The following is a 20912-nucleotide window of genomic DNA, read 5'->3' on the forward strand; positions in this document are numbered from 1 at the left end:
TATTATTAGCACACTTCGTGAAGTAGATATCACTATTATTAGCACACTTCGTGAAGTAGATATCACTATTATTAGCACACTTCGTGAAGTAGATATCATTATTATTAGTATACTTCGTGAAGTAATGTTAATTACGCTGGAACGCAACTTAACTCAAAACGTTTCTGTACCATCGGTTGCAAAATTCTGCCTCTGCATAGTGAGATTACAAGGAGTCGCCATTAATTTTTATATCAGTCACGGAAATTTACTGAAGACAAATTACATCGTAGTTCTGAAGGAAACAAGATTTCCCCTTTTGCTTACCCCTCCTTTACGATATAATCAGCTAAGACAAATTAATAATCTCTGGCAGCATCTGTTGTAGAACGCATATGTCCCAAGTTTGATAAATGAATCTTACAGAGAGCTTGATGCTTTCCTGACGGGCCGATTCGTGTAAGTAGATCCCAATACTTCGTCTCCATGGAAACCACGAACATTGTTCTGTTGGCGGGTTTTGCCTCTTTTTCTGCCACTCTTCATGGCACAGACAATCAAGCCTCTTCCGACATCTACAAAGTTCATGGGTATTCAGTTCTTTTACTTTCACATATAATTACGTATAAGTGAGAGAGTACAGCTACGGTGAAGAAAATTACCTCGAAATTTCGCCAAATCGACGTGTTTTCAACACTCCTGATCACGAAAAATTTGCCTTTGGAATCTCACCTGCCTGTCTCTATGCCTGCATATATTGTAGCATGTAGACGCATTGCTAGGCAAAGACCGCGAAAAAATCGACTACACAACAGCCGCTGCTAAGTAAAGGCTCATCAAACAAGCATGTTTCCGCGGCAACAATTACACTGCAACATAGGAAAGGTGTTTTCTACGCGGTCCTTTCCAAGATGTTATTAGCAGAGCCAGTCAGTCAGTTGGTGAGTTAGTTAGGGAACTGCTGCGTTTCAGTCGTTATGATCTGTTGCTGTTAGAAGCCGGTAGCTGAGGCACGGGGACAGTTCAGGAACCCAGAGAATGGGGAACTTCCGCCGTTGGAAGCCGCTACCAAGAAACGGCAGTAAAACATGACTGTGTGTGTGTGTGTGTGTAACAGTGAACTGTAAAGTCTAGTCACGCGCTGTATCACAGAATACAATAAACCCGATCTTCAATCCAAAGCCCGTCTATACTCATACTCCATAAAATTAAGTAACAATATGTTCGTATGTATATATATATATATTTATATTGATTTGTGGTCTGCCCTGTGAATGTAAAAAATCTAAATCCAAAACTAGGGGTTCTTCAACTGGGCTCGAAAAAAAAAGGATATTCGTAAAATTTTCCGACGATTTTGATAAAATGTTGGCAATCTATGGAAACCATCTGTCAAAATAAAACTGCAGTATAACTTATGAGTTTCTGTTTGTACACGTAGTATTTATTCAAGGTAAGGTAAAAGTAAAGTTGTTTCTGCTGCGCCATGAAGACATATGGTGGAGTGGAGGTATAGCTCCATCATTCTTGACCTCGGCACTAGATGGGAGTGGTCAGCTTCATATCCAGGCCGCTTTACACCGGGAAAAAAGCCCCCGGTACCCACTGGATAGGAGCTTGAGTGGGCCCCAGAGCCCATTTGGATGCTGTGGAGTACAGAAAAATCTCTTGTCCCTACCAAGAACTGATTCCCGGTCGTTCAGCCCGTAGAAATACCGACTGAGCTATCCAGGTTCTGCATTTTCCCGTGACGGAGCAGAAATTCTGCCTCAAATATCAATTTTGCTGCTCGCTGGTTCTTGCTTGACTCACTCTTCGACCCTGAAGATAGAGGCAGAAAATTCTTCCGAAAACTAGGTAAATTTCTACAAGATTACATAGCATCAAGTCTCAAAAGATAGCGTTACAGATGTAGTTTATCATCATCCATACCAAGAGACCGCTTTTCTACAAAACATAAAACTGCTTGACACACTGTTTCATATACACGATCTATTATGCATTATGATGTTATAAGGGGAGAAAACGGCTTCTGAAAAGTTTCCTGAATTTATTCTTCTAATCGCATCGGATGGCCGGTCACGGTAGCCGAGCGGTCTAAGGCGTGCACTGTCTTCGCTCGCTTGGAAACCGGGATCGTAGGTTCGAATCCCACTCAGGGCATGGATGTTTGTGTGCGTTTTTCTGTTTTTGTACAGGTAGAGGCCTTGCGACGAGCTGATCACTCGCCCAAGGAGTCCTATCGAACGTGTAAGATCTAGAAAATCCGAAGTGAACGGAGAAGTTCATGGAGGTAGGCCTAGACCCACTGGGGCTGTAGTGCCAAGGAAAAAAAATCCCATTGGGTGGACATGAATAGAGATTCCAATTTTCATTTTCATGTACCTGCTATGTATAATCATAACAATGCAGTCACTAGTTGTTCATTAACAAGCCTCCATCCTACGATCCCTTGGTGGGGGGAAGAGAGGGGAGGTTTGTGCCAGTCCACCAATTAAACCCATAAATGTTACCATTCAACCCCCAAATCAGTGAATATCGTTATTGCTGCATTTCTGATTCAGACACCACGTGACAATGAATAGAGGTTTACAACCGTAACTACGAGTAATAATATTTGGTCGTCAGACAACAGAGTGCTTAGAAATATTTGTACACTTATGTCTGCAACGCTCTGATCGAGTTACTACTCGTATAAGCATTATGTTTGCAAGGGAAGTTACGCTAATTTTTTTAGCTTTTTAATATTTGTCTGTACGTGTATATTGATGCCAATCCATCCATCCATAAATTACATGGATGAAACCGGCTTCATGCCTTCACCACGCTGGTTTCTTACTTGGCTTATTTCTCAATTCTGTAGATGGAGGCAACATGTGCTTCCGAAACACTGGTTATATTTGTTTATTAATTCATTCATCAGTAATCTGTAAGACGACAGGTCCACAGTCTCTTCCAAAACAGCTCCTCCACTTAATGCGATCTCAAGCTTTCTCCTTCAATTAAAATATCTTCTTCTGTCCCCAAGGTCATCCAGCATCTTCTTACGTCTTCTTCCTCGTCTTTTGGGCACTTCTATCCGCCCCTCCAGTTTGTTTTGTCTGCAGAGGAAACATCTCCAGACCATATACCAGAAGACAATGCTTCGCAACCACAGCATTTACAACCTAAGGTCCTGCAAAATGCTCATGTCTAAATCAGCGAATGAATAAACACGTGATTAAGGATCTGTTTACCCGAATGCAATTACACTAATTTGTTATTCGTTTCCTTCTTCAGGCTGCCCGTCTTATGGTACCTGTCCAGTTATTAAATTACAGAGTAATCTTGTATTTACGGCCGCGCCATAGCTCAAGCGGTTAGTCGCTAGCTTCCCACCGCGGCGGCCCGAGTTCGATCCCGGGTCTGGTCAAGTGGGATTTGTGGTGGACAAAGTGGCGCTGGGGCAGATTTTCTCCGAGTACTTCGGTTTCCCCTGCCAATCTTCATTCCACCAATTGCTCCACAATCACCCTCACCTATCATCTGGGGCTGGTACAATAGGCCAGAAGTGGTCACAGTACAAGGGACTTTGTCCCACCCCACTAGAAAAAAACAAAAAAAGATAATCTTGTATTTAAGCATCCTGTTGCATTACTATATTCAACCTTGTTTATGACGTCCCTTATGAGGTGTAATTAGGAGTTTTTATGTAATTACAAATTTTAACAAGACAACACATATTGGGCTTGCAGGAAAAACGGACAAGCAAGGGGCAAAACGTAACGTGCTACCATACGGAAAGGGTGAGCCGTTGCAATGTAAACAAACCGAAGAAGGGTATATTGCTTAGAAAAGTGGACGACGCCTTTCATGAGGTGAAATTACGAGTTTATACAATTAAAAATGTTAACGATTTTAAACTGATTTTAAATGCAATGAACTATAACATATAAAGATTTTAACGCAAAAGTTGAGTACAGTTTTAACATCTTAATTACGAAATATTCAGTTACGCGCGTGTGGAATGGGCAATACTCAGTGTAATGTAGCAGGTTTGGCATAATGGGACACCTGAAGATGGCCATTTGGGGTCGAAACGTGTTAATATCGAACGCAAATGTGAACGAAGAACTAAATATTTGCATTATTGACGGGAAAAAGTATGAAAACAAGGTTAATTATATTAGTGTAATATTATTGCTAGTGGGGTGGGACTAAGTCCCTTGTACTGCGGCCACTTCTGGCCTATTGTACCAGCCCCAGATGATAGGTGAGGGTGATTGTGGAGCAATTGGTGGAATGAAGATTGGCAGGGGAAACCGAAGTACTCGGAGAAAACCTGCCCCAGCGCCACTTTGTCCACCACAAATCCCACTTGACCAGACCCGGGATCGAACCCAGGCCGCTGCGGTGTAAAGCCAGCTTGAGCTATGGCGCGGCCCTTTAGTGTCATAAGTGACGGGTCTGTTGATATACAGTGTCTTGTGTTCATATTCTGCCAAACGTAAAATAAATGTTAGCATATCTGTCTCTAGATACGAAATTAATTTTCAAACAGAGAATCCGTGTTATTGGCTGTTAATTAAGGAGGAGAGTTTGAAAGTGATGGTGTTGGTGTTTGTTGTCTGACGCGAGAGGTAGATGGCGGTGACAGCACCATGATTACATTAGCCACCGCTGTTACTAGGGTTCCATAATTGAGAATTCGCCAGTCGGAAAATGAGATTTCCTCAGTACAGAGAGAAGGGGGGAGAAAAAACGCCTGGCCCTGCCAGCCAGTCACATGTACACAGATGCGGAAAATGCAAATGGTGTGGACAAAAAAAATTCTGATAATCTGGTGAGACTACGATGGATGAGAAACACAGAAGAATGGGAAAAAAGGAGGGAAATAATATATGGAGAAGGAAACGGAGAGGGAAGGGTTAAGATTTGAGATGGAGAATTACGCATGGGAATGCAAAACCTGGCATAAACATAAAGGAAATATATCACTACTTGTATGTCTGCCTTATTTATTTCCGTTTCTTTTGTCCCTGCTATGTTTCGGATATATTATAATAGCTTTTCTTACCTAAACGTTCATGTGAAATATTTTTAAAAACAAAATGTTCCTCTAAACAATCTATAAAACCGAAATCCACATCCTTAAATAAAATAATTTATGATAGATAAAACATCTCTGGAACAGGCGTTCCTTGGAAACTTTTTAATTTTCCCCTGCTAATTTTCTTTTTGCCGGTCACGGTAGCCGAGCGGTCTAAGGCGTGCACTGTCTTCGCTTGCTCGGAAGCCGGGATCGTAGGTTCGAATCCCACTCAGGGCCTGGATGTTTGTGTGTGTTTTTCTGTGTTTGTGTACAGGTAGAGGCCTTGCGACGAGCTGATCACCCGCCCAAGGAGTCCTACCGAATGTGTAAGATCTAGAAAAACCGAAGTGAACAGAGAAGTTCATGGAGGTAGGCCTAGGCCCACTGGGGCTGTAGTGCCAAGGAAAAAAAATTATCTTTTTACCAATGATCAGTGAAAGTACTAAGTAATTCAGTGGAAGTGACTTAGTTTTAATTTATATAATATATTAGGTTTAGAAAAAAATTAATCGTTAGTTATCCAACTAGTTTTAATTGTAATTAAGTTCTGGGTTACCCAGTCTTTAATTAATTAATAATAAAAACAAATGATCAATTCTCATCAGTCACTGTCCGTTTGAGATATGCTATAGCCCTGAGAAGGCAGCACGTTATCATATCCTCCGTTTTTAAGTTTGGGGCTTCATCTGTGAATCGGCATTTGACTGGAAGCTTTCGCAAGGTGCCAGGAAGAGCAAACACCACACAGAACTATCATAAGAAAAATGGAAGATACAACACAATTACTCTGAGGACCGGACTGATGAAACACAAAGACTCAGGGCGCTGCAGAGAATATTTGAACTTAGAGTAACCGGTAGGGAAGAAACATAATAAGCCTTGTCATTTGTAGCATTCACCTAATATTTTGATGATTAAACCAATGAAAGTGAGATGGGTAAGGGGAACGTAAATAAATACAGAATGTTTGTAGGTAAACATGGTCACTCGCAAAAGACACTAAAAAAAACTCCGTGGTTTTAGTCCGCAAGCGAAGTATACTGCCGCTTCTTGGCGAAGTTAGTGTTAACTTTAGCGGATAGAGGGTGTCGCGTGGTCAGCGCAGCGAATCCATACGGTCGTTAATTTCGGTTTATAGACCGGAGTCGCTATTTTCTTGAAATAGCTACTCAGTTATCCTCATGAGGCTGAATGGACCCCGCTCCAAACCCACTACTTTTTAGAAAATCTGGTTGCGCTGGGAATCGAACCCGGATCTCTGGATCTGTAGCCAGAAACTTTGAGCACTAGACCATTATTATAATAAATCTTGGAAAAATATGGTACGAGATTGTGAATAAAAATCTACTGGCTCTGAATAGAATCCCTTGGTTAACAGATGTGAGGGTTGTAAGGAATCTTCTGTCACCTAAATTCCTTGGTCAGCAAAGCACGCATGAATTTTTCGAGGAAGTATCTGCTTCGTGGAATGTATTAGTTCATTTTAGCCCTAAGCATCGCCTTCACTCTTCTACAGTTTCTTCTTCGGCACAGAATTAAATTTAAATTTACAATTCTTTCTTCTATATCCCCCCCCCACACACACACACACACTCCTTACTAAACTTTCGATCTCTCACAGCATTTGAATATAAAATGCAAATTCTTCAATAACGGTGAAAGACGCGTGAAAAAATATCCTTCTCAATCGAAGTTGATACCGTAAGCTTTTAACTACTTGTCAAGGCAAGATGGAGAATTTAAAATTCAGTCCCGGGTTGCCTTCCAAAATCTGACAGCCATTTCACTGAAACCATGCAGTTATATTTATTGAATTTCTGTCAGTTTCGATAAGAAACAAGAAACACAATATTATATTTCAGCATCCTGTTGCATTGATATAATTTTAAAGTATTTTTCTTTTCCGCCTACAATGCAACAAATTAATAACATTAATTTATATAATGACCCTTAAGCGCTTGATACGCACAATGAAAAACAACACATATAATATGATGCAGAAATAAGAACAATTTTAAAATATCAAGAAGATATGAACATCAACGGCATATCTTAAGAATACTATATAATTAGCGTACACTAAATTAGAATCCTTAAAAAAATTGTTGCCTGATGATGGCCTTGTAAGGCCGAAACATATATTAACATAATAACATATACTATATACGCTTTACGACGCGCTGATCGCTTGCCCAAGGAGTCCTACCGTTCGTGAAAAATTATTACAGAACTAAATAAGAGGCCAGGGCCTTGGATGGGCTGGAAGAGCCACTGTAAAAAAAAGAAATATTTATAAACGCCTCTGGGTAGGTAACGATCAGTTACACCATGTCGAAGCCTGTTTCAAGAACCTAACAAATCTATCATAAGGAAGTGGTAGGATAACTTCACCTTACAAAAATGTCTGGAAAAGAAAAATATTTTGTATCCTCATCCTGAAATAGGTCTATATTCCTATAAGATAACGATCCTATCGTTAGGAGCTGGTTAGATTACCTCAACTTAGAAGCTAACGAAAATACACGACACGTGCATAAGAACGACTGGCGAAATAATGTCCCACAATGAAAGCGACATATCTGTCACGCAATAAACAAAGCTATACTGCAGACGTCGTATGACCGATACACGACAGATGGCGTTTCTACTCGTTGTTAGTACTCCTACAGTACCATCTAGCGGTAGAAGATATAATTATATTAACTGCAATACAATTTATAACAACTTTTAGGTTGAAGTGCGCGACTTTTCGATCTTCTTGTATCTGCAGAAGAAGACTAATTCCTAACCAATCTTGAATTGTATTTCGAAAAGCAAACAATCATATCATTTGGAGCTGAGGAGGTAACTTCAACTTTAAAACTAACAAAAATATCTGGACAAGAAGAATAATTTGTATCTCATCTTGAAATATACTGCTGCAAGGTAACAAACCTATCGCTAGGAGCAGATTGAATTACTTCATCTTACAGACTAACAAAACCATTAAGCATGACTACAATTGTCACTAATAAATACTTCAGTTTCACTCACGGTTTTGCGCGTCGTGCCTGCTGCCGCCTCGGATGAACGCTGCCGGACCGCCGACAAGGGCCGCTGGGTATGGTCACTCGGAAATTTGTTCACATACACCAAAAAAACACCCACACGATCACAGAAGAAGAAACTTGTTGTTAAACGTACGTAGTTAAACATTTTGTATTGCGGCGAAAGACACTGCAACTTCACAATAAAAGCACTTATTGCAGAGGTTTACCTCCCGCCATCAATAATGTGACATATAAGTAAACACGTTCCCAAGCGTTCAAGAATTGGCGCCAACTGCTATGCAACGGTTCAAGTACTATGATTCACTGCACGCTGCATAACTTTGACTGTTGAATGCCGATATCCACGGCAAAAATCGTTAAAAGCACATAAACGGAGGGAAGCTATAAGACTAACTGTTGGGAACGGTGTCGCATATTCGATCGGCTGAAGGGTATGTAAACAGGCAGAAGTCAGACACCGAGATCAATTCAGGTCCCGTGTGGAGGCGGGGTCGAATACATCCACCTTAGCCCTGCGAGTCGTAGGAGGCGACGAAGTCCCAAATCTGAGACAGTAAAAGATGGTAACGAATCCCAATGGACTCAGACCGGAGAAATACTGCGCTGGCAAAGACCAGCAGCATATACAAAGGACTGATCCGTCCTCTCGTCAGAGAGGGTGCCACACAAAAACAAGACAGTAACTGTCAAACAGTAATAAATATGTGGTCATGGGCCCCAGATGGAGCTCGACACAAAGACTGACTGACTGACTGACTGACTGACTGACTGACTGACTGACTGACTGACTGACTGACCGTCAGTCGGAATGTGACTTTGACTTTGACACAGAAGTCAGATGTCAGAAGTGAAGCGCCCTTTAGAGTGTTATTACGGTTTGTAGTTACGAAGTGTTATAGTTGCAGTAAGACTGAAAGTGTTACAATTAAATGTAGTTCCGCCTGGTGAAGATCCACTAAACCGACTCACTGATCCAAACCCGCATCTAAAGCCACTAATACACGTGACAATATGCTTACATGTGGCTGCACCGTAAAACAAGAAAATTAAAAACGGAATCATAAATTTCTATAAAATATTACAACCAATATATGTTAAAATTCACAGATGTAGGTTGCCATTAGAGTTCGCGATTCTAAAAGTTAGAGCTATTCCTGTAACAGGCCGTGGAAGTCCAGAGGGTTGTGAGACAACGAGGCTCCCACATTTTCTAGACAATCGGCTCACAGATGGCGGTAAGTTTGTCAGCCTTACGCGCCGACCGCCCGCCCTCTACCCCCAAGAAGATTGTTGGTACTCATTTCTGATAGTCTGAATCGGTCCCATGTTCATAGGGCGGGTAACCCGAATAAAAGGTGATGTTTCTTCCCTCCCCCCCAAAAATATTACTTCTAAGAAACGAGGGGTCTCTTGTTTTCGGGCCCCTAAGACTGTAAAGAAGATGGCTATGAGGAGTCATAATTACTAATTCTACTTCTGAAAATGCCTAAAATTATATTTAAGTTATTATTTTTTAATTTATTATTAATAGCATAGTTTTAATTGGATAATAAAATTAAAATGCTTCATAGAGAAATAGAAGACAGTAATAGACTTTCGGGTGTCTTAAAATTTTGTGAAATTACTGACCACCTGAGCCACTATCGGTTTCTCAAGAAGGACTGGGCTCCATGGAGTTAGTTTTTTTAATTGCTAATGGGGTGGGACTAAGGCCCTGCGACTACTTCTGGCCTATTGTACCAGCCCCAGATGATAGGTGAGGGTGATTGTGGAGCTATTGGTGGAATGAAGATTGGCAGGGGAAACCGAAGTACTTGGAGAAAACCTACCCCAGTGCCACTTTGTCCATCCCAAATCCCACTTGACCAGACCCGTGATCGAACCCGGGCCGCCGCGGTAGGAAGCCAGCGACTAATCGCTTGAGCTATGGCGTGCGGCCCTAGTTAGTTAGTTATGAAGGTTTCTTTTGTTTACAAACACCGGAACTAAATGACATAAATTCTGTCCAAAAGAGCACCCTTTTTTCTGATTTTCTCATTGCAAAAGTTAGAGGTCGCCTTATTTTTCGTCTTATACGTATACCGATCTAAACCTATCACAAGTATTTCCGTTAAATTCAATTCTGCTTTGTCGTCCATTTTCAGTTAATCACAATCAGTACTACTGAATGGATAACGAATTATTAAAATGGAGAGCAATGTAACAGCACTTTCAGCAAAAGAGTTGCACCTACAAACACTGCGTAGCAGCTATCACAGTAACAGACAGGCTTGAAGAATCATGTGACAGTTGGTCTGCAGATCTGGCTGGGTGTCTGGGCACACAGTGCTTCCCACTGTACTGGGCGGAAACCTGCTTAGCATTGCAACTGCTACAGACGTTGGATTACACTCTTAGCGTCTTTCGAAATGTTAACGCAATCAAAGCTCTTTAAACCTCTCAAATGTAAGGTAAAATTGTCCCTGTGTTTAGGTAATTAACTACCACGCAGTGAAGACGTATAGGGGAGTGTAGGTATATCTCAAACATTCTTGGCCTGGGAACTAGATGGAGGTTAATGGTCAGCTTCACGCCCTGACCGCTTTACCTCTGAAGAAAGGGCCACCAGTAACCATTGGATAAGAGACTATGTGGAACCCAAAGCTAGTCTGAAAGTGTAGAGAAGAGAAAAATCTCCTATCCTTGCCTGGAAAAGAACCCCGACCGTCCAGTCTGTAGCAGGTCGCTATACTGAGTGAACTAAACGTTTGAAAAAAATCCACTAATTTGTTTACGATCCGTCATTTTTACTTAAAACATAAACTTCCATACTCCTTCATACACATCTGCACATTAGATCGTTACAGAATAAAATAAGATACACTGCAGGTACGAAGTTTGGTGCATATCCGCTTAGCCCCGAATTTCATCAAAATTTCTGAAATAGTTTCTGATGCAGAACGGAGACAGATGTACACGAGCTCTTTGATATGTGATCAGTTGTGCAAACACATGAAAAGTTTACGAGCGGGTTGACATAGCGGTAAAATTCTAGACTTGTATTCAAGAGTTACTTAGTTTGAATCTTGGCCTGGCCGTGTTTTCCTAGTTTTTCCTAGTTTCCGTCCACATCATTTCCCATTCATCGTACCACTCGAAGCTGGGCAACTATATGGATAATTTTCTGTCGGTTTCCAACAATTATTAAATATTCTGGAGCAAAGTTTAATGTTTGTTTACCATACAGCAAACCATCGTTAATCCGGTTATAGTTAATCCAGATTTCGGATAATCAGGATCAAAATATGAAAAATGAAAAATTCTGTGCACAGTTGAGTACATACTTTAAAAGACACTTGGGATTTAGGAACAAGAGGACTTTCAGACTGTGTTGAGGGCAGCTGGAGAGACTGAAACCACGCAAGAAAATATCCAAGATTGGCTTGAGCTGGATTTCGACTTCTGACACGGGAACAAATTGCTGAAGTGATATTTTTTATTTAATTTTATCAGCTTTTAGGGATACAATCTTGATTACAGCTTAATCCTGATGACGTCTACCCCCAAATTAATCCGGATTAGCGAGGATTTACTGCACTAATAACATTGTAAACAATTTTACAATTCTGTGACAACATATACTTATTACTTAATTTAAGATACATATAATTACTACACTGATGTAGGTGGTTAGGTTATAGATTCAATGACCGAGAAGTCGGAGTTCGATTCTAGGTATGGGCACAACATTTTTCTCTTCTACACAGTGTTCAGACTGGCTCTGGGGTCCGGCTAATCTTCTTATCCGATGGATACAAGTGACTTTTCACCGAGAGTTAATCGGCCAAAGCGTGAATCTAACCACTCATCTGCATCTGGTATAGACGTTAAAATTTCATGGAGCGCTAACTTATCTCACCTTTGTATCTACATGGCGTAATGGTTGACTGAGTAGAGAAATAGCTTTGCCTTTACTGCCCTATTCTAACGTACACAGAAAAGTTGACAGGGGATTGAGTTAAGTTCAGAACCAAACTGTTTCCATATTAACAATCGTTTTATAAAAATATGTCAAAAATTATGTTTAGAATATTTCAGAGCACCGAATAAATTAATAACAGTTACTACAAGGAAATCAGTTACGAAATGTAACATACCTGTTTGACCGCCCTTAATAGAAGGAACCTGGTTGCCATGATAGCAAATTCGCAGTTATGTACTAAACATACCGTAGGAATCATCTCTACAAAACGTATTGCTTATTATATGACTACTTTCATAACAAATTACACTTGCCGGATGACGTTAATAAGCAGAAGACCTCATTGCTAACTCCACTGGCTTCACCGAAACTTGATGCAGACCGAACCGTTTCAATCACCACGCAACACAGCTCATTAATCCAAAGCAATCTTCTGTTTATGTTTAATTCTATTAATTAATTATCATAAATTACTGATAATGGGATATAATAATACAACTTAGAGTAGTTATAATAAGTTCTATCGCACACGATAATATAAAAACACCGAAGACGCAAGCACAACTCTCCACATTGTCTCGTGTGAAATGAGTAACACATACGTTCACTATCGATCCATAGCTACTTGTATTCGTTAGTCCGCGTTTTATATCGAACTCGAAATAATGTTTCTAAGATTACTCACTGTCATCAGAGACACCTAGCGACAATTTCTGTGTTTAAGCCTATAGTATGCCTCATAATTTGAACAATCATGAATAATATTGTGGACTGAACGAGAATGATGGTCATATTGTTATGAAATTTCTTTGAAATGCTGAAAGAATGGGTGTGGGATGGTTCGATCAAGAAGGGTCACTGGTTAGGGAGTGAATAGGTGGTGTTTAAATCTAGGTAAGAGTATTCGAATTTCTGGCTGTCGTTTCATGTTTTATAAAGGAAATAGACTTGTAATGTGATCATATCTGTGTGTCAGTGTGTCTATATCCCCCTGTCTTTTATCTCTAATCCGTTTAATTTTCATAAAATAAATATAAATGCAATGTCGTTATATGCCACCCTACCTTTCTATTCCTTAATTTGATATAGTACTATTAAAATGTTCTGGCGCTTAATTAAGGATCGGGCATTAAAAACCTGTTGTGTGTTCTGGAGGTACAGCTCCACGCATATTTAACCTCGGCACTAAATGAAGGTGTGCCTCAAATTCCGGATCCCAATCCTTGGTGATCAGACTCACACTGTCAGCAGGATTGGAAGCTACAGGCCCAAGACAGGTCTGAACACTGTAGATTAAAGAATTATTTGCCCCTGGCAGACCCCAACCGCTCAGTCGTTCAGCATGTCACTATATCGACTGAGCTTTACCAGCTGTAGTTTACCGACTTTTCGGTTGAACGTACAGCCTCCTTCCTCAGGATCGAAGAGTAGGATAAGCAAGCAAACAGCAAGAAGTAAGCAGAGCAGAGAAGGAAACAAACAAGAAAGTAAGAAGAAAGCAGTCTTCTTGGATTTGGCACCGTGTATATGTGGTNGGTGATCAGACTCACACTGTCAGCAGGATTGGAAGCTACAGGCCCAAGACAGGTCTGAACACTGTAGATTAAAGAATTATTTGCCCCTGGCAGACCCCAACCGCTCAGTCGTTCAGCATGTCACTATATCGACTGAGCTTTACCAGCTGTAGTTTACCGACTTTTCGGTTGAACGTACAGCCTCCTTCCTCAGGATCGAAGAGTAGGATAAGCAAGCAAACAGCAAGAAGTAAGCAGAGCAGAGAAGGAAACAAACCAGGATGTAAGAATTTAGAAAAGAAAGAGATGAGAAAGAAAGAAAAAAAGGGAAAGAAGGGGAATAGAAAATAAAAAAAGAGGGAACTAAGGAAAAGAAGAGGGAGAAATAAAGAAAGAAAGAAAGAAAGAACTTAGGAATGAAAGAGAACAGAGACAAAACAAAGAAGGATTAAACTAAGGAGGAAAAGAGAGACAAATAAAGAAGGAAATAACTTAGGAATGAAAGAGAATAAACAAAAACGAAGAAGGAAGGAACCAAGGAAGAGAAGAGAAGAAAATTAAGAAGGAAAGACGTTAGGAATGAAAGAGAATTGAGAATAACAAAAACTGAGGCAACCAAGGAAGAAAAAACTGGAAATAGACAAAGAATGAGGAAGCTGAAGAAAAGCTAAAGAAGGAAGAACAGGTAATGAACACGAAAGAACGACAACAGAGGGAAGAAAGCAAAAGAAGGATTGAGAAGATATAGGTGTACGTGTAACTAATAAAAAAAAAAAGAAACTGAGGACGCTAGTAAATAAATTACTTCACAAATACAGAAGGAAAAGTTCATATAACAAACCTGGAGTGGAAAACGATTTGAAAACAGAGAATGTAAGAAACTGGATTACGTTGCCCGACTTTTCCTTTGCCTTGTATAAAGTCGGGGAGCTTTTCCTGACTGGTCGTCGCCATGGAAACGACGTAATTGCTTTGATATACATCGCCTAAGGTTATGTTATTGTTTTGTTTGTGATCCAGTTCAGCCGTCACACGCATGCGAATGTATAGGCAGAGGTTTGACAAAACAGAAAATCAAGTCTGGCATCTCAAGGAAATTATTCTATTTATAGGAAGTCGATGCGCCTCTTAGAATTACGCCTTCTCCGTTTTCCAAAAAGGATTTGGTTCTTTGAAGAACGCTTCCAGGTTTAAAAGTTAATTTGGTGTCTCCATCTACACTCAGATCTACCCTGTTTTCTTTTCTTTGAGGTGATTCAATTTCATAGATCCTTTCTCCCATCTCTGCATGTCTCCAAATTAATTGACAATCTTTACGTCAGTTACACCAACCCTTTTTTTTTATTGCTAGTGGGGTGGGACTAAGTCCCTTGTAATGCAGCCACTTCTGGCCTATTGTACCAGCCCCCGATGTTAGGTGAGGGTGATTGTGGGGCAATTGGTGGAATGAAGATTGGCAGGGGAAACCGAAGTACTCGGAGAAAACCTGCCCCAGCGCCACTTTGTCCACCACAAATCCCACTTGACCAGACCCGGGATCGAACCGGGGCCGGAGCGGTGGGAAACCAGCGACTAACCGCTTGAGCTATGGCGCGGTCTTCACGAACCCTTACTTCTGTATTGCGATGGTTCCTCAAGCTGTGGGTCGCAGCCCGTAACAGGGGCTCCCGATCTTCTGTACTGGAACTCACCCAGTTCTGAAGTGTTACTTAAAACACTGCTGTAACCACTTACAGTTCTGGGAAATCAGTAACATGTAATAGAGGTATTTTAAGGGATTGTAGCTGCAAGCCGGAAGGTCACAATTTCAATTCCCGATGAGGTCGTTGGATTTTTTCAATTGACCCAATTTTTCCAGCTGCACTATGGCCCTGGGGTCGACTCAGCCTCTAACAGAAATGAGTATCAAGAATCTTCATGGGAGTAAAGGGCGGCCGGCGCGTAAGGCTGACAACTTCACCGCCATCTGTGAGCCGATTGTCTAGAAAATGTGGGACCCTCGACGTCACACAACCTTACGGGCCTCCATGGCCTGTTACAGGGATACCTTTACTTAACCTCACCGCACATCTGTGAACCAATTGTCTGGAGAATGTGGGATCCTCGACGTCTCACAAACTTATGGGTGTCCACGGCCTGTTACAGGGATAGTTTCACTTAACCTCAACACCATCTGTGAGCCAATTGCCTAGAAAATGTGGGAGCCTCGACGACTCACAACCCTATGGGCCTCCATGGCCTGTTACAGGATAGCTTTACTTAACCTCACCGCCATCTGTGAGCCGATTGTCTGGAGAATGTGGGATCCTCGACGTCTCACAAACTTATGGGTGTCCACGGCCTGTTACAGGGATAGCTTCGCGTTTTGCAATGGATTATAGCTGCAATCAGCAAGCAATTAAGATTGTGAATTCATTATATTCCGGTTCAATTGCCCCTAATAATATCAAAGATTTGATCGCTCAGAGATGGGAGTAAATTTTTGTATTATTTTAAGGGATCGTGGTATCGCAAAATTTAAGAACCCATGGAGTAAACTACATTAAGTCATGGACGCCATCGGGAGGGGGGGGGCTTGAGCGTCCATTTGCCCCATTTCGGATTTTAGTAATAAAAAATAAAAATTTAAAGAAAGAAGGAAATGTATAAAATGTTAATACCAAAAATTGTTTTAGTAGAATATTCCTCTGTCCTGAGTGTTTTTTGTGAGAATTAGTGAAAACAGTTTTATAGAGGTTCAATTTAAGTGCGTAAGCAAATTACAGGCTCTCCGCCTTCAAGAAAATGGCTGCTTCAGTGGGAACAGGCACAACGTCACCCAGTAATTCTGTAAGCGAATTTTGCCCTTACTGGCATTTGTAAACATGTTATTGTGTATCTAAAATATCATTGAGTGTACGTTATGCTTTCAGCAGGAAATCTTACGAAAGAAAAGTCCCATATTTCAAAGAGTTTAAATCCCATCATACTAACTGCATACTGAAGTACGCTGAACAACTGGATAAGGTTAACCTGTCCAAGTGGGGTGCGAACATAAAGAAACGAGTTAGAAATACGCCAGTCAGTTGAGGTTAAAATCACAAATGACTTAATAATTAAAATGAGGCACTAGAAACCAAACTTGCAGGATCTGGGGTTCTCAAAGCGGTGGTTAAAAAGAGTTTTATAATCTTGAATATAACACAATGTAGTTATTCTTCGACCCTGAAGATAGAGGTGATATTTTCTTTCGAAACGTCGCTTGATTTTTGAACAGACCTCACGGTGTTACATCCCAAAAGATAGAAATCTTCACAACCAACAAGTTGCTATCGTATGTTGAAAACAGACTCTGTTAAGTTTCTGACAATGACGTAACAATAAACTTAATGGTGTTGACATACTCTCACAGATGTTCTAGACATAACTAGTTACCGTAATTCGGAAACGGCAGGTTTCTACGGAAATGGTGTAAACCTGAGCACTGTTCCATGGACAAAGGGCCTCAGGCTTATGTTTGTAAGGCAGATGGTAAAACTGAAAGAACTATTAAACGCAAATAGAATTCTTCATTGCCTTAATGATGCAGGAAATGCGTTGACTGTTGTACTGTGGGCGTTTGGCTCATGACAGTAAGCAAAGGGGACGCGCGACTGGTTGCGAACACTGAGATGCGTGAGTCATTTGTTCTGTGTGTAGGCAGCTGCTTTGCGACGGGCTGATCCCCCGTCCAAGGAGTCCTACCGGCTCTGTATAGGATTAAGAAACTGAAAAGGGGGCCAAGGTCAAACAAAGGGCTGTAGAGCCATAGATATATAGAGTCCTCTTTGTGTTTGATTAATTGAACATTGTGCCATGATGAAGAGCCCGGATAGCGTAGTCGATACACCGACTGGCTACGGACCGGACGATCGAGGGGTCGGAGTTCGAGTGCCGATGAGGGCAAGAATTTTCTCATTATTATTGTAATTATAATACACTGTAAGGTTTGAAACGAGTGAATGAGGGTTTTCTTGGTTTTCCTCAGCCACCCAAAGCGAATGCTGGGGTTGTACCTATATTAGAGTACGACCTCATCAACTCATCGATACAATGTAGAGATATTGACAATGTTACAAAATAAGCCACAAAAAAATATTACGAAATTCTGGCACACGACGCCGTGTAGTTAACACTCAGTTTTCTATATTAAGCCCTATGATTCCAAGTGAGACTTGTTTCTGCTTCATAAATTATGTTTACAATGTGAATTTGCAAAGAAATGCAACAGCCTACGTATAATGATATTGCTTTTATCTACAGGTTAATTCATCTTTATTATGAAACTGAGGATTTTGTTTTCAGATTGAATTGTATGAAAGTTCTTCCACGTCCCCACCCTCCCCGCCACCAAAGCAGATTCTCCCTACGTACGGAACCCTCTTTTAAGCAAAGTGGGAATCAGCAGTCAGCTTGCAACTTGTTGGAAGCCTTTTGTATACAGACCCATTCAACCTCTCCACATGGCTGCAATATTGGAAAACTTCATTATGAATCTATCGCACGCGGAATATTGAGAGAACTGCCTCATCCCTTACGCCTATCCAGCAGAGAATCCTCCCTATTCCTGTTTGCTTATTCACCCCTTCTCCCTTAACAAAACTATATTGCCTAGGTCTTCTATCATATTCTCCATTTTAACAAAACCAATACCATAACAGATGAAGTTCACAGAAGGAACATTCAGCGGAAGTATTGTTGATATCACGTAATAACTACTGACACAAGTAACTTAAAAACTCTGCCGCCATACTGTGCTGCCACGCTAGTGCTGCCATCCCTAGGAGTTTGCGTGGAAAAACTGAAACACAAGTATAACCTTAGAATGTTTATACAAGGTAAAGCTCTTTATAACAAGTCATGGAGGACTATATGTTGTGAGACGTCGAGGCTCCCACATTTTATAGAAAATTGGCTCACAGATGGCGGTGAGATCGTCAGCTTCACACACCGGCCGCCATTTACCCCCAGGAAAATTCCTCGTACTTATTTCTGTTAAAGGTTGAGTCTACCCTAGGATCACAGTGCGGCGGGAAGGATTAGGTTAATTTAAAAATCTAAGAACCTCATCAGGAATCGAACCCGCGACTTTCTAGCTTGTAGTATAGTGTCTCAACCAACTAAGCTTTTAAATATATTTGTTTAGAAAAACTAAAACTTATAACATTTTCAAAATTGAACCAAAATTCTGATTCTTTAAAAACAAAATCAAAAGACTAATCGCGTGTAAACTGTTGGAGGGTAATTGTAAGATGGCGCTTTTGGTTTTGTTTTCCCAAAAGAACGTCTTAATGGTGGTAGCTCTAACGTAGCAGAAAACATGGCTGTAACTCTTAAAACACTTCGGTCGCTCGCTAATACCTAGATGTCTGACATGTAACATGCATAAAGGAAATATTAAATGTTCACAAAATTTTGGTCTGTAAATGTGCTTTTAGACGAAACTACTTGTAAGGCGTTGTCGTAGATGGATTTTTAGTTCATTTAAGCATCTGTCAGTGACTCTGGCTGTATGATTTGATGAGAGAGAACAATAAATTTGGTGGAAGGAAGTGGTCGTTTCCTGATTTCGAATTATCATCCAAGCAGTTGCATGGAGGAACTGTGGAAATCCACGAAATACAGCCAGGATAATGTTTGCCACGGACCGAGATCCGAACTAATCATCTAATAAGCACAAATCGTAAACAGAGATGTCATGAGCAATTATCAATTGCTCAAGCTAATTAATTACAGTTGGGAGCCTCGATGGCTGAATCGGTATAGGGACTGGAGTTCGAATCCTGGTAGGGTCAAGAAGTTTCTTCTCCCCACGTCGCCCAGGTCGGCTCTGGGATCCACCCATCCTCCTATCCAATGGGTACCGGGGACTCTTCCTCCGGGGTTAAAACGGCAGGGGCGTGAAGCTGACCACTCAGCTCCAAATAGTACCGAGGTCATGGACCTATATATCCACTGTTAAATACGCCTTCATGGCGTAATGTTTAATTAGTTAAGCACAGGGGCAAGTTTACCTTTACTTTTTTCCCTGTGGCGCTACAGCCTCAATTTGGGCCTAGGCCTACCTCCATGAAACTCTCCGTTTCACTTCGGTTTACTAGATCTTACACAGTCGGTAGGACTCCTTGGGTGAGTGATCAGCTCGTTGCAAGACCTCTACCTGTAGACAAACACAGAAAAACGCACACAAACATCCATGCCCTGAGTGGGATTCGAACCCACGATCCCGGCTTCCGAGCGAGCGAAGACAGTTCATGCCTTAGACCGCGCGGCTACTGTGACCGGTAGTGTACAAGAATAATATATAAGAATTCAGTCCGTACTTCACAGGAAACAGATCCGAACCCACGATCCCGGCTTCCGAGCGAGCGAAGACAGTTCATGCTCAGACCGCGCGGCTACCGTGACCGGCTCCTTTACTTTACATTTAGAGATACTTTAATGTGAACTGTATGAAGTTCGCTTAAGAACGCGAGGAACGTAGTGGTGTGAACCAGGCCTCTCCAAGTCTTCTGCTTCCCTCTATCGGAAACTCACCACGCTCACCACTGCGGTAAACGCAAACTCCATTTGTGAAAGTGATTGGAACCTAATAAAAGCACTTTCCTCCAGTGCACTCATTCCTACGCCCCTCCGCCCCGCCCTCACTGGGCCCCTGTGCATGCTGCTGCACTGTGTCGCCTGAGTACGAGAATTATTGTATTGGCTTGACGCATCGCGACATCTTGCGGACAAATCCTTAACCCGCATCACAACAATCAACTAGAACGTCTGTGTGTCTGTCTGTCTTAAAGAGATCGAATGAAATTGGCACGAAGTCATTTGCAGCGATGCCATTAAGTGGTGAAAACGCTTCGAAATATTCAGTTTTCGAGCAATTCAGTTTTATTTTTCTGTGAACAAATATTCCACCCCTTCGCCTTTCTTTCCTTTTTGTTTTCTTGTACTGACTCATCTTTTCTTTATTTTCTTCCAGTTTCCTTGTTTGTTTGTGTTTTCTCTTTCTCCTACCTCTTTTGTTTCTGTTCCCCCTTTAGTTCATTTCCTCTTCCACCATTTTTTTCTTTCTGTCTTTTTCCTCTCTTTTGTTTTCTTCTCCCTTCCTCCATTCTCTTTTCCCCCCTTCCTTTCCTTTTCTCTTCTTCCTCTCTTTGTTTTCTCTTCTTTCCTCCCTTCTTTTTTTTTGTCTTCACTTTTTATTATCTTTCGTTTTTCTTCCATCCTCTAGTCTTCTTCCTTCTTATTTTATTCTTTTTCTTATCCATTTCTCCCCTTTCTTTCCTTTATTCTCTCTTTATTTGTTCCTCTTTCCTCGTACA

The 20912-nt window shown here is 41.2% G+C and overlaps 1 protein-coding gene and 1 long non-coding RNA gene across 4 annotated transcripts in view; one reads left to right on the plus strand and one right to left on the minus strand.

Moving 5' to 3' along the window:
- LOC111869471 overlaps positions 1–12752 on the minus strand; it is a 72093-nt gene extending 59341 nt beyond the window's left edge. The window contains exons 1-2 of one of the 2 annotated variants that reach the window (XR_002843671.2): positions 12237–12752; positions 8084–8272 (exon numbers count right to left, since the gene is read on the minus strand). This is a non-coding gene — a long non-coding RNA (uncharacterized LOC111869471). Of the gene's footprint in view, positions 1–8083; positions 8646–12236 lie in introns of both variants that reach the window. The other variant, XR_004513556.1, reaches the window with a different exon arrangement.
- Positions 1–20912, plus strand: part of LOC111869469 (solute carrier organic anion transporter family member 4A1) — a 90805-nt gene that overhangs the window by 42389 nt on the left and 27504 nt on the right. The gene's annotated exons all lie outside the window — the stretch shown is intronic.

This window comes from Cryptotermes secundus, unplaced genomic scaffold (genome assembly GCF_002891405.2).
Source record: "Cryptotermes secundus unplaced genomic scaffold, Csec_1.0 scaffold1771, whole genome shotgun sequence".
Taxonomy (NCBI): domain Eukaryota; kingdom Metazoa; phylum Arthropoda; class Insecta; order Blattodea; family Kalotermitidae; genus Cryptotermes; species Cryptotermes secundus.